The sequence below is a fragment of the Arachis ipaensis genome, chromosome B5 (genome assembly GCF_059453495.1).
Source record: "Arachis ipaensis isolate K30076 ecotype BB chromosome B5, ASM5945349v1, whole genome shotgun sequence".
In the NCBI taxonomy this organism is placed as follows: domain Eukaryota; kingdom Viridiplantae; phylum Streptophyta; class Magnoliopsida; order Fabales; family Fabaceae; genus Arachis; species Arachis ipaensis.
Window position 1 is genome coordinate 132,294,996 of NC_142440.1, and position 15,446 is coordinate 132,310,441.

At 25.4% G+C, this 15,446-nt stretch overlaps 1 long non-coding RNA gene across 1 annotated transcript; it reads right to left on the bottom strand.

Annotated features, from left to right (window-relative positions):
- Positions 1-5,412: 5,412 nt before the first annotated feature.
- Positions 5,413-7,597, bottom strand: LOC148565822 (uncharacterized). The gene is made up of 2 exons (XR_015883666.1): positions 7,242-7,597; positions 5,413-5,617 (listed from the first exon to the last, which is right to left on the bottom strand). It is a non-coding gene; the product is annotated as an uncharacterized LOC148565822 (long non-coding RNA).
- Positions 7,598-15,446: the final 7,849 nt, after the last annotated feature.

A 15,446-nucleotide genomic window follows, 5' to 3' on the forward strand; every position in this document is an offset into this window, starting at 1 on the left:
TTTAATGTTGAAAATGTGAAGAAGAAAGGTGAGAAGAGAAAACCCTTAACTTTCAAAATTTCAAATCGCCATAACTTTTTCTACGAAACTCTAATCGACGAGTCGTTTGCAGCCACGCATCACTCTCGACAAGCTCTTCAAGTTTATTTAGGTATTGTGGTAAGAAAATTTGAAACTCATGCCCAGCTTTTTTTCCCTAAATTTTGAGTTTTGCTTTGGGTTTTGAGAAATTTTGTGGTTTTGGTTATTTAGGGGTGCTTTAGTATGAGCCATTGGTGAATTTCATCAACTAACTTCGTGGGTTAAGGTAAGAAATCCTCAAACCCTTGTGATTCATGAATTTTATAAACCCTAAGTTGAAGTATGTATGAAATTGTGTGTATTAGATTGTTGGATACCCTTTTGGAACTTGGATATTGCTTGTGGGAGTGTTGACTTGAGCTTAGAGCTAAGATTTGGTGAAACTCCACAGGTTGAGAGCTTGATTTTAACTTCCAAGAGGTACGGTTTTAGTTTCATTTAAGTACCGTATAATGTAGTATGAAATCCTAGGCTAGATGCCCCTAGGATTAGGTTTGGATAGTGAAATTGGTTGGTATTGATATATATATATATATATATATATATATATATATATATATATATATATAGTTGATATGTTGTGAAAATTAATGATTGGGTTAAGATTGTGTGAATTTGCATGTTTGGTGTATTGAGAAATTTGATGAATTGGATAATGATTATTGATTTGTGAAATATGTATATTAAATTTGTGAATTTGGGGCGGAGGCCGTGAATTTTGGGCCGGAGGCTGGGAAAAGATAAGGACGGTAAGTGATAATTGGAACATAATCGAGCCTATTTCGTAAGCTCAAGCTCGGCTCAATGAAAGCTCACGAGCTGGTTCAAAAAATAGGAATATAATCTATACTTGTATATCAATAAATTAGAACTTATATATATTAAAAAAATATTAAAAAAAGATAAATTTTATATATTGTATATCTATCAATTATAGTTTTTTTTATTTATGTTCTACATCAAAAATTATATATAAAAAATGACTATAAAATTTTAAATAATTAAGAACATTAATATATATGTAAAATTATATATATTACTATTATATATATATATATATATATGCTAAAATTATGTGATTTATTTATTAAAATAAAAATAAGTTTATTAACATATATTATTTTAAATAATTCTATTAAAGTTAAAATTTAAAAAAAATAAAAAAATTGTATTATAATTTGATTATTTTTTATTTGTATTTAATTTTTTAATTATTATTTTTTATTAATTTTAATTAATTTTATTTTCTTAAAATATTAAGTGGACTAGCTTATCGACCTGCCAATCAACTAGAAAGTAAGATTGGCTAGCATTTTGAGTTCATTTTACATGAAGAAAAAGATCAGTCCATCTTATTTTTTAGATAAGAAATGTTATTTGTACATCAAAATCAACCACTAAAATTAGTCACCAATATATTTGTGTATAAATATATGTGTGGTTTAATTCATTTTTAATGTGTATTTATATTTCAACATATATTTTATACTGATAGCTGATTTTGATAGCTAATTTTAATGTACACTAGCATAACCCTTTTTAAATAGACTTTGACACAAGTGAGATGGGATAAGCTACTCACTTTGGCACTCGTATAAAATAGTTTAGTTGTTTGTCTTGAGAATATGACCTAAATTAGTCTTGAACTACACAAATGGCCTTAATTAATTATAATTAATTAAAATGGTTAAATTGACCTAATTGACATAACTCTAATCCAACGTTCTACTTTTTAACGGTTGATTGGTAAGGACGTTATTAATTTGGTCAAGAAACCCTAGTAAACTTTTCTTATTAATAAGTGTAATAGCCCGTCCTATGCACGTCATAAGATTCAAATTATAATTTTAAATTCTTTTGTTAAGATTATTTTGAATTATAATAATTTTATTAATAAAAATATAACATATTATGTATTATTTATTTTTTCTTAATCTAGTATTAAATGTATTAACTCTAAAATAGTTATTAATTAATTTTAGTAATATACTTTTTTTTAATAAATCAAACATATATACTCAATATGACCATAAATAACCTAGTAATACTTAGACCCACTAACAAATTTTTATATGTTATTTTACTGTCAATTAAGAACATATCAACATCAGCTCAAAATAAATAATAAATTATTAGAGAATTCTAATGCACAAAATTCTCTAATAAACAACAAATAATTTAAACTCACTAAAAAATAACTCAACACTTTTCTTCGATACCTGTAAAACATATACCTGAAATAATATTATATCAATGTTAGTATACAGTTTTACAATTATCGACCGTATTTACTATACGTGACTCATTCTTAAAAGTTATTCTACATATGTGTGCAGTCGAAAGATAAATTATTGGACTTTATTTTATTTTTCTAAATTACTATAATTATGCATTATTCATTAAATGCTAATTGTAATATAATTGTAATATTGTAATATAATTATAATAAAAATATTTTTCTAAAATAAATTTAGAAGAGAGAATAGTGCTTTCATTTTGGAGGGAAAATGAATTCATGAGGAATTGACACTTCACTTTTATTAGTTGATAATGTATTAAATATTGATTTTATATAATTATAATAACGATATTTTCCTAAATTAGTATAATCATGCATTATTCGTTAAATGTTAATTGTAATATAATTATAATAAAGATATTTTTCTAAAATAAATTTAGAAGAGAAAATAGTGATTTCATTTTAGAGAAAAAATGAATTCATGAGAAATTGACACCTCACTTTTATTAGTTGGAAGAAAAATCCAGTTTTAGTATATTTCTCGTTTTTATATATTTTTCTCTAATCATATATCCACTGTTTTCTTTCCTTCATTTCAGCATTTTGAACCTGGGTTTAACTTATCGTAGTTCTCACTTCTCAGTCATTTTATTAGATGTAGTTGATAACTATTGAAATTATTTGATTAACATAAGAGAAAAATATATTATTATATGATAGAATCAATATGAGTATATTTTGTTATTAAATATACAAAGTTAATGTAAAATAAAATTACGCATAAAAAAAGCAAAGAAAATAAAATTAAAATAGGAAAAATGATAAAAAAATTATTTTTACAATTTTGTTTTGTCATTTTTATGTATAGAAGATTGAAAAATAATAAACTTTTGACTAAATTAATTTTGTATTTGTTGTATTCAAATTAAATAAGCAATAAATTATATTATTTTAATTTATTCCTTAAATTTATATATCATAAAAATCAAATCAATATACATAATTTTAAATTGTGTGATACTTAAATATCTAATCAAATCAATTAGTTGATATAATTAATGCATCATAATGAATTGTATTTAATGAGTTAAACAAAATAAATTAAGAAACACTCTCAAAAACATGCTACGTTGACTCTATCATTAAATGTAAAAAATTGATTTTTATATAATAGAATCGATAATATAATAGACGGCAAGAAAGAGAAAGATAAACATTTTAGATCTTAGGTTGTTTCATTTGGATATTGTAATGTGGGTATCACATTATTTTACTTATTCTACCCTATGGACCTTTTTGCAACTTTATTTCAGTATCAATAGAATTTCACTACCTTTTAGTAATAAATTAAAATCTAAAATAAAACTGAAAAAAAGTAAAGAATATAAAATTATCGATTGAAATTTTATTTCATTTTTTGTTATTATAATAGGTATTTTTATTTAATATATCAACACCGTACAAAATTAATCATAAAAAAGTATAAAATATAAATAAATATACTGAATTAAGAGATAAAATTATATTTGTTATCTCATTTTTACTTTTAGCAGCACAATAGAATATCATGTACTCAACATAATTTAAGATGTAAATTATAATTAATTATACTTTTTATTTTAAAATATTTAAAATTAATCTTAATATAAATAAAAATAATTTAATATATTAAATAAATTAATAGAATAATATAAGTTAACTATTTTTTTGATTAATTTTGTTATTTTTTTTACTACCTTTAAAATTACGATTTTTTTTTAAATTTGACCGTGAAATAATATTAGAGTTGTTGGTCTACACCATTAAAAAAAATAATACTATGTAATTACATTTGTACATATAACATGTTTCTAAATTTTTATATGCAAAACTTAAGATTCTGTATTTCTTTGTTTATGCCATAAATAAGTATTATTTACAATGATTCGTATTGATTTAAAAGCTTAAAAACTTTTGTATGTATTAATTATATATTTAATATTAAAACATGAAAATTTACTATGTTATTTTACTATTAATGTATGTAGTATTACATTATAAAATATAAAAATTAAAATGATTACTATATAGCTTAGATGGATTGAACTAAATATAAAAATATAAAACAGAATTGTATTATTAAATTTTAGTAATTTTAATTAGCTAATAATATAAAATAAGATAGAAGTGACTATTTATAATTGAATAGTTTTGGTTGATTAGACTAAAAAAAATTAAAAAATACTCTAAATAAAAAGCCAAATTAACTTTAATATTAAATTCATTAATGCAATTTTAATTTTATATAATAGTTAGATAATAAATTAGTAAAAGCTAATGCAAGGATGACTTTAATTAGTATTTGATAAAATATTTATTTAGAATAATTAAAAAAAGTAAAAGTATGATATTATTAAAAATAACACATTTTTGTGTTTAAAATACATTTAAATAAAATATAAAATTTAGAATAACATAGCTTCATGAATATTAATCATTAATCAATTATGAACTAACATAAAATTATAATACAATTTGTTGACGAAAAATAATCAACAATTAATATTAATAAATATAAAAATCATCCAAATACTTTGATTAAAAGTATGAGTGGTTAATTATTATTTATTATTAATAATATTTTGTTCATAACTAAAACTAAAAATATAATTATTCAGATTTAGATTTTAGAAGAATAAATGTATAAGTAACAAATAATCTATTTTATCATGCATATTATAAATTAATGAATTAAACTAACTGATATAATAAATTATAATTAATTAATTGGTATAAATTATAATAAATTATATGATATTTAAAAAGAAAATAAAATGAATAAGAATAAAATAAAAAGAAATAGAAGAGATAAAAGACTACAATAAAATAAATTGAGTGTGAGAGTTTTATTTTTTTTTTTACAAATTTTATATCACATCTGTAACACCCTAACTTTTAGCACGTCATGATCGTGCCAAAAGTAAGGCATTACTAACCTGTTTTCCTTATTAACTATTTAATATTGAGCCTTTACGTCGATATCACGCTCCCGTTTTTAAGAAAATTTCAGAAAAAGATTTTAGTAATTAAAAATCACATAACAAAAGATCTTCAAATAATAATAATCACATAATTACTAATAATAATAGAGGTTATACGATTAAATTCAATGTAAAACTCAAATACAATACCTATCCCTCTGGATAAAATAAAAACCCTGAAACAACAAGGGCGAGGGAACTCTATAAAAACAACAGGAATCACAAGTAAATCTACTAATCGTCTGCAGCTTTTTACTGAATCTCCGAACCTGAGTCTCTGAAAGGGTGTAAGATTTGGGGTGAGAACAAACTACACGTTCTCAGTAGGGAATAGGAATGCCGTAAAAGTAATGAAATAAAATGCAAATAATTAACTTTACTCAATAAAAATATATTTTTATCAAACCCTTAGAAAATACTCTTGGTTCTACTTTAGATAATTAATTACCTCCTTTTAAAATCTCTTAACTCAAAACAAAACTTAAATATAAAATTAGTCACACTTTCTGTCTCTCAGCCACATATTAATCCTCAGTCAAATGTCAACTCGTAATTACTTTAATACACTCACAAACAAGTAGTGCAAGTAAGAGATTCAATTCAATGTACAAGCAAGTCACAACAAGACAAACAATACAATCACAAAGTAATAAGACAAGCAAGCGCAATCAAATGCAAATGTACAAACAACATGATGCATGTCTATCCCTAACGCGTCGGTTGTCTACCCGCAACCCGACGTTACTCGGAGCGAACCCCGAATATGGTTTCTTTACTGTATCAATTAGACACCTTGGCATCACGGTTACCCGTGTCAATTAGGCCTCATCATAATAACGTGTATCACAGTAAGAAACAGTGCTATCAATTAGGCGAACATTCCCGCTTTAGCAATCTCAGGCTATCCGTTAGGCGGGCCCTTTCGCATTAGCAATTTGGCACAAATGCCCATTCAACATACAATATGCTACCAGTTGTTTATTCCACTCATGACTTTTCATTATTCCTCCACATCACCAATTACATACTCATACCTCCGCATCACTGCTTAACTATACATACCTCCGCATCACCTTATTATTATTTACACCTCCGCATCACCACATATTCCTTCACTTATCATACCCCAAAACATTAGTTCCTAGATAGCCAAACTTCTTTAACGTTTAATAAAAATTCCTTTCCTTAATAAATTGGATTCAAGTTATTACTTAAACAAAAAACTTTTTTCAATAGAATAAACTTAAAACATAACTTTTCCTGCTAAGTTGAAAACCAAATAGAATGAGTTTTAAATCAAATTCTCTTTTGATTAACGCTTTAAGCAAAGCCTCGAAGTTTTATAAAAATTTCTGCAGCATTTCCTCTAAAATTCGGACTTTGCCACCCTTCAAGGGTCCCAACCAAATCATTTTCGATCCTCAAAGACCATTCCTGATAAATCTGACAATCCAAATCCAATGCCAAATCATTTTATAAATTTAAAAGCTAACCAGGTTCAATTTCAAAATCATTTCCCACCATAAGCCTGTAAATCAGATTTTTAATATAAAGTTCACTTCTTAATGTAAATACATATTTAAATCAGGTTTTCAAAACAAAAACACTTTTTCCCTTAAAATTGGACTTTACTACCCATGTGGGCTCCCTCAGATTCCTAACTTCCCAAACTAATCTCAAATCCAACTCCATTCAACCATTATCAACATAACAATTTCTTTAATAACTAACTCATCATCTTTCAATTTAACAAGAACACTAATTTAATTACTTTTTTCAGTCACAACTCAACCAATTCATCAATTAATCACGCAAGACATCTATAAATTATTTGCAATTACTCACTAAACTTCAATGGCATTCATAAATTTAAACGATTAATTTTAAAATAAATCCTCTACCTTCATACGAAATCAAAATCAACAAAAACTTTGGAAAAACTTTTTAATCGAGCTGCTGAAGAGGAAAGCGTCAGAAATCGTCTGTGCCTCCTAGAACTCCAATTGGCCGAACTCAAGAGGAAGGAGAGTTATGTTACCGTCAGCTTCCACCGAACAAAAATAATGTCAACGCATAGAGGAGAAAGATACGAACACTTTTACCGGATTAGATTTTTTATTGGAGTTACGGATCGCAAGTAATCGAAGTTAGAAACTCACGGTTCCATGGTTTCCGTTCTCTTCTCTCTCTCACGGTGTTTCTCTCTTTTTTTTTTTTCTTTCCTTCATTCGGTGATATGAAAGAGATGAATGTGATTAAAAGCTAAGGGTATTGAATGAGAATTTTGTAATACTAAAACTCATTAGGTGTCAAAGTGTTATATATATACAAGCCACGTTTCCTTTCTTTTTGTTTCTTAACTGACTTGTTCATGATTTAAAAGAAAGAATGGATTAGTGCTGAAGCTTTTATTAAGAAAAGGGTTAGGTGTCATGAAAAAGGACATACCTCATTGGTTTTATATATATATATATATATATATATTAGTAAGTATAGTAAGCATAGTAAGTATAATAAGCATAGTAAATAACATTCTATTTCTCTCTTTGTTCTCTTAATGGCTTCGGCCATTCTTTTCTCTTTTTTTTTTCTTTTAAACTTTAATAATAATAATAATAATAATAATAATAATAATAAAAAAAAAAGTTAATTTAAATATTTTGTCTATTAAAATAGTTTTTAATAAATATTTTAAACTAATAGAATAAGTCATAATTGAATGAGACTTTAATAATCCTAAAATTCTATTTAATTATTTTTGTTAGAATTAATTTTTTTAAAAACAAAACTCAACAATTATAATAACTCATAAATAGCTAATTATTTAATTTTCAAAAACCTGGGGTCTTACAACATCTGTTTCAATAATAATAAATAAAAATACATTAACTTGATATCTAAGAGAAAAAGATGAGATAAAATCATAACACAGTTCTAAAACAAAAGCTTAAATTAAACCATAATATCATTGCACAACACAAATTGAAAGTAATTTCACACTATAATATACCATACAAACAGGTAAATGACTTAAGTTTAATTATGAAAATTTTTATTTATGCATACATAATAACACCATAGTCTATAAATACTTCATGGATAACATCATATATTGCTCTGAATGATGAGCACGGGAGTTGAAGAGTGTGTGGTGGTTTGTGTCCACGATAGTTGCCTTCTTGCGACGATGCCTCACAGGAAGAAAAAAATTGTTGTAAAAGCTACCTAATAAAAGAGTAATTGGTAAATGAATGATAATTTCTTCTAGCATATATGATCTTTTATAGTGGTAAAATAAAAATGGAAGGAATAAAATTTTATATTTTTATATTCGAAATAGAATTTGATATTTATCGTAATAAAATTAAATAACTAATCAGTTATAATTCATGTATTTAAATAAATAAAATAAATTAAATAAAAATATTTTTAAGAATTAATCAAATCAGTTAGTTAATACAAATAATTAGTATAATTGATTTTATTATTTGATTTATTGAATTCAAAAAAATAAATTAAAAAATAATTGATTAAATTAATTAGTTGACTAAATAGAATATTAATTGTACATATAAAAATTTAAGTCACATATGCTAATTATTTTTTTGTTATGATTATTTTTTTATATATATGATTATTTTTTATTCTACAATCGAGTAATAATTTTTTATTTTTTATATTCATGTATATTTTCCAATCTCTTTTCATATGTATGATTAACAATTTTTTTTAAATAATGATATTTTAATTTTTTTTCTTTCACGTATTTTTATATATTAGTAAGAAAGCATAATCACGTATTGTGACTCTTTTTTCTTTTTCACACCTTAATCTTAATTAATCAATCTTGTGTCTAAAACAGATGTTAGTTAATCTTAATTAAACTTTTAATCATTCTAATTTATTGATGAATTACATTTCTCTTAATAATTGCATTACTAATCTAAAATACAAAAAAAAAGGTGATACATATATCAAAAAAGAAAACAAACTTAAAAAAATCATATTAAAAAGTTTAAAAATAACATATCCATAAAAGTCATAATATATAAATTGAGACAACAATTTAAATTTCTCTAAAACTAATTTAATCAACTACTAATATCAGAACTAAATTATTTAAATAATATTTAATCTATTCTAATCCTTAGATACGTATAGATTAGAGTCATTCTCGTAACAACCAACCGAAATAACATCATAAGATCGAATACTTAGAATCGGTACAAATTCAGACTATCTTCTTGTTAAAATTGTCAAATTAAATTGACTTTTATTCTCTTCAATGGCATTGCATTAATGCACCAAAAGACCGGTAGTTTCTGAAAAAAATACAATATGTTATAAAATTATTTTTAATACAAAAAGCTTAAGAGAAAAAATTTAAAATAGTACCAATCTTTGAATTGCATTTTAAGGTTGGCACGAATTTTCAAAATTGAACCTAAATTGAGAAAATTCGATCTCATTATATGCTCTACTTCGAATATTTTTTGACAAATGTAGAAAACGTAGAGGGGATGTCACTTGAACTTGACCTACAAAGCTCCTTAGAAACAATTGTCCAATAAAAAAAGAATAACAGATTAGAAAAAAAATGCTTTGATTCTTAGATTTAGACTCACTAACCACAAAGAAACACTATATATAGCCTTTAGTAGTACAAAAATAATTATAGAAATTAATTATTACAATATCAATTTACCACTATGAACGTTAGTATCATATTTATAGCAATTAGAATTATAAATTTATGTTTCACTTTTTATATAATTATAATTAAGATATTTTTTAAATCAGTATATATAATTATGCACTATTCATTAAATGCTAATTGTAATATAATTCTAATAAAGATATTTTTTAAAATAAATTTAAAAGAGAGAATAGTACCTTTATTTTGAAAAGAAAATAAATTCATGAGAAATTGACACCTTACTTTCATTAGTTGGGGGAAAATCTAATTTTAGTATATTAAGTAGATTATTTTATATAATTATAATAAAGATATTTTTCTAAATTGGTATAATCATGCATTATTCATTAAATGCTAATTGTAATATAATTATAATAAAGATATTTTTCTAAAAATAATTTTAGAAGAGAGAATAGTGATTTCATTACATGAGAATAGTACTTTCTAAAAATAAAGATATTTTTCTAAATTAGTATAATCATGCATTATTCATTAAATACTAATTGTAATATAATTACAATAAAGATATTTTTCTAAAAATAATTTTAGAAGAGAGAAGAATGCTTTAATTACATGAAAATAGTACTTTCTAAAAATAAATATATGTTCCTAAATTAGTATAATTATGTATTAATCATTAAATATTAATTATAATATAATTATAATAAATATAATTTTTATAAAATAATTTAGAATAGAGAATAGGAAAGTTCATTTTAAAGGAAAAACGAAGTCATGAGAGATCGACACGTCTCCTTTATTAGTTGGGAGAAATTCAATTTTAGTATATTAAGTAGATAAGTAGATGTAAGTTAACCTACTAAAAAATCTAGAACGACCTCACTTTGTTGTGGGTGTGTGTTTGATTAGATTGAGAGAATTAAATTGATTATATTAGGATGATTCCAACCAACTTTCTAGATTCAGTAATGCTACTTAGCCAAAAAACCATAAACAATATAATAATAATAATAATAATAATAATAATAATAATAATAATAATAATAATCATCATCATCACTTATAAGAGAATGTAAATTATTTTTTTGATTTAATTAACACAATTAATTTTTTTATAAATGTCTCGTTTCACTTAATTATACCAAGAATTAATTTTAAATTTTATGTGAATCAAATCCAAAAAACTATCTTTTATTATTACAACCACAATTATACAATTTTTCATACAAACGAAAATTCCAAATCTTTATATCATTAACCCTAAAAAATATTCTCAAATCACCATAACATATTTTATAAAAGCATTTAAATATCTCAAATTCGATTAGTCACAATTATTGAAAATTAGAAACATCTAAAAATTGTTGATTTGTACCTGCAAAATAAATAATAAACAAATTCGTCTAGATTCCTTGATTATAAATATTTATGTTTAAAATTAGAAATGTTATAAATATAAAATTATAAATATTATAACAACTTTTGCTATACAAGTCATATTTTTATATATAGAGTTTTATAAAATATAAACTAAAAAATAAAATATGACAAAAAATTATGAAACAAATTTTTAAATATAATTATTAACTTATAAGATTAAAATAAATAAATAAACATACATATGAATATCAATAAAAAATATTAAAATAATTTAAAATTATGACACATTAGCACACGTGTGGGAACAATAATTTTAAATATATAATAAGATATAATTAAAAATTGAAAATATTAATTGAAAAAATTTATTAATTATGGACATATTATATATATATATATATATATATATATATATATATATAATTATAATTATGAATATTATAAATATAAAATTATAAATATTATGTATGTAAAGTTACGAATATAAATTAAATACATTTTTACTAATTTCACTATGTACTCATATTTTTACTTACATACCAATTGTCATAAAATAAAATAAAATATAAAAAAATATGAAGTAATTTTTTTAAATAAGATTTTTAGTTGATCGGATTATAATTAATAAATAAGCACGAGTATGAATGCCAATAACACATATCAAATTAATTTAAAATCATACTTTATTAGCGCTGGTTAGCGCTGGTGTGAATAGAAATGTCAATATATATTTTACCTGCGTATACTTAATTCGATTCAATTCGATTAGTAGGGTTACAAATTTAATTCGCAGTGGATAGAGTAGGTTGCAGGTTGAACATTCACTCTACCCAATCAACCACTACTAGAAAATAATATATTACAAATAAATTTTTTAGATAGAATTTTTCTGTCAGAAATACCAATGGATTTCCGACACATTTTCTGTTGGTAAAAAATTAAAACTTTTTTTAAAATATTTTCGACAAATTCTATCTGTAAGATTAAGATTTTAATTTCAAATTTATTACAGACAAAAATTCCGTCTTAATCAATTATTAAATCTATCCCAAATTTTAATTGCCCTAATTTTAACACAATTTTCGAAATTTCAGATTCATTCCCACGAGCTTTCAATTTGGCCCTTCATTCACTCTCTCCGTCGCACAAGCTTCTCCCACCGCCGCCGCCGCCGCTCGCGTCGCACGACTCTCTTCGTCACCCCTTACGTCGCACGAGCTCTCTCTGCCACTGCCTCGTCGCGTCTGCTCCCTTCGTTGCCATCATCGCAGAGCTCTCTCCGTCGCCGCTCTCATCGCCATCGTCACACGAGCTCTTTCCACCGTCGCTCTCGTTGTGTCTGCTCCCTTCGTGAATTTCAGGTATACTCTGATTTTGCGATTCTGTTGTGTAGGGCTCAATTTCTATGCCAATTTTAGGTTTATCCTACTTTGCTTTGTTAACCCTCTGAGGGCTCTGTCAACAGAGGTATGTATCAGTGTATGTGGATGAATCTCGAATTCTATTTTTATGTGGATTTATTTTCATATGCTAAGATTGTATTCAGATGCTGTGCTTGCAAGAGTTGCAACAGAGAAGAGGATGTCAATGATCAAAGCCTGGGAAGAAAGTGAGAAATCAAGAGCAGAAAACAAGTAAGACCTAAAGCTATGTCATTCTTCATATTAACTAACAAGCTATTTATTGCTGATTTGGATCAATTTATTTCGCAGAACTCAAAAGAAGCTTTCATCCATTTCATCATGGGAGAACAGTAAAATAGCTTCCACGAAGGATGGACTGAAAAAGATTCATATAAGCATGTATTTCATTTCGTTAGTTACTATAACACTGTATTCTAACTTCTATGAGCATTAGTTGCCACTTCGAAGCCAGCCTCTTCTCCAGTATATTCTAACACTGACGCCTCTCCTCCGGTTTGTCATTTTTCGTCGAGCTTTGTCGCATCTTGTCCAATTCACTGCCATTGATTTCTGTACTGATTTTTTGTTAGGGATTTAGGTTTTGTTCTAATTTGGTTTTAATTTTTGGTTCTATCTGTTCTAATTTTGTTCTTACTTCTTTTCTAATTTCTTGTTCTGTTTCTGGTTCTAATTTTGGTTCTCTCTAGTTCTAATTTCTATAGCAACAGCAAAAGTAGGCACTACCAATAAATAAGGGGGATGTTTTTAATATTATTTTAAATAAATTTGTTAATATTATGAGTTTTTACAAGCAAAAATAATTATTTATTTATTTACTTTGGTATTTACTGATTTCTTACATTTAATCTATGATTTCATGAATCTCTTATGCCATGATTTAGGGCATTAATATATAATATAATAGCTAGTGCATATAAGATTACTACACAGTGAGAGCAAACTTTGAATTCATAGACAAACTTGGGGTTGATTTTTGGTGCTTCCACCATATGGATATAGTCCTTGATGGACAAACTTTGGAGGTGATCACTCTATACTAATCTGAATAGTTCTAATTTAATCCTTTTCTCTTCCAATTTACATTTTTTTGTTTGTCTCCCTTTCACTTTATATACTAAAAGAGACAATATATACAAAACGTGTAAATACGAAATGGTGAATATAACATTCCTATTATTATGTTGGACTTCTTATTTTCTTTAATAATAGATGCGAAAGTGTAAGTCTTTAGAACCTGACATCGTAAATAGTAAGGTCCCTTTCTAAAAAAGCATTTCATGATTTGAATTTATGGTTAATCTAACTCAAGACTCAATTCACTTCCTCGCTAAGCTAATAACTCACTCTAGATATATACTACTATGTTGCTGATACGTGATCAACTGTTTTGTAGTAGTCATATAGAACCAACACATGAGAAAATAAGAAATTCATACTTTGTTGGCTATATATTAGTCAAAACTTGAAAGAAGTATTATTGGCCTCATAAAACTTTGAGACAATATTTAAGCTGGTTTTTAAACTTATATGCGAACCTCAATTTAACCCTTAGTTTTAATTGCAATATTTATATCTCAATTTTACAAACATTACTCACATTATTAGTTTCAACTTTTAATTGCAATTTTATAACTTATATGCATGCATTGTTCAAAGCTGAGTTCTACTGAGTTGAATTTTAGCTCTACATCTTCAGTGTAATAAACAGTTGAGGGCAGTAAATAAATGCTTGGAAATGTATCTAAAGTAGCTTAACTAGTTGGTATCTTATGAAGCACTGGTACGGTTAAAACTTAAAAGGTTTCTATATCTATCTGTCCATTGTTACATATTAATATAATACACTTTTATATGCCTCTTCCAGATCTCTGCACAATTTTTTCGCCTTTTTTTTTTTGTGGAACAATTCTTCCGCTTTTGTATACCTCTTTATACAATTCTACCTCTTTATTCTAGTAATAGTATGTGAGCCCTGCCTGCTATATCTCCTTTGGATTAGGAAAACAATTCTACTTACGGGGAATTGATATTTCATCTTTGTTTTCCCGTTTTTCAATGCTAGTTTCGGCCTTTTGGTTTGATGTTGTTTCACAGGCAGCAAAGATTTCAGAATTTGTATACCTTGAAAGGAGGCGTTTCTCACTATTTAAAGAATGAAGGTCCTGCAAAATGGATAGGAAACTTATTTGTATTTGACTCTCGTGTCTCTCTCTCTCTCTTTGTCTGTGTACTATTCCCAGGCCACAACTGAAGCAGACATGACCCAAATTTCTGGAGTTGATAAGTTTGCAAAATGCTACCTATGTAGTTCAGAAGTAAGCGAATTGAGACATAGGAATTGTGCAAATCTTGACTGTATATCATGTTTGAAAATTTAAGTTACAATACCATAGTTTTATTTAGCATACTTTGTCAATTAATCATGAGTCCTTTTGTTCTTGAATGCTAATTAGGTATGATGTAATGAATATTATGTTTATTTATGTGATTTTTGGCATTCTTTTATTCAATTTACAGTGTGTTTGATGGAGTAAATTTAGAAAAGAAACCTAAAGAATTTATTTTGCAATGAAAAAATCTAAAAAAAATTATGTTTTACCTTACAGATGGATTTACAGACAGAAAATTTGTCCGTATTTAGAGCT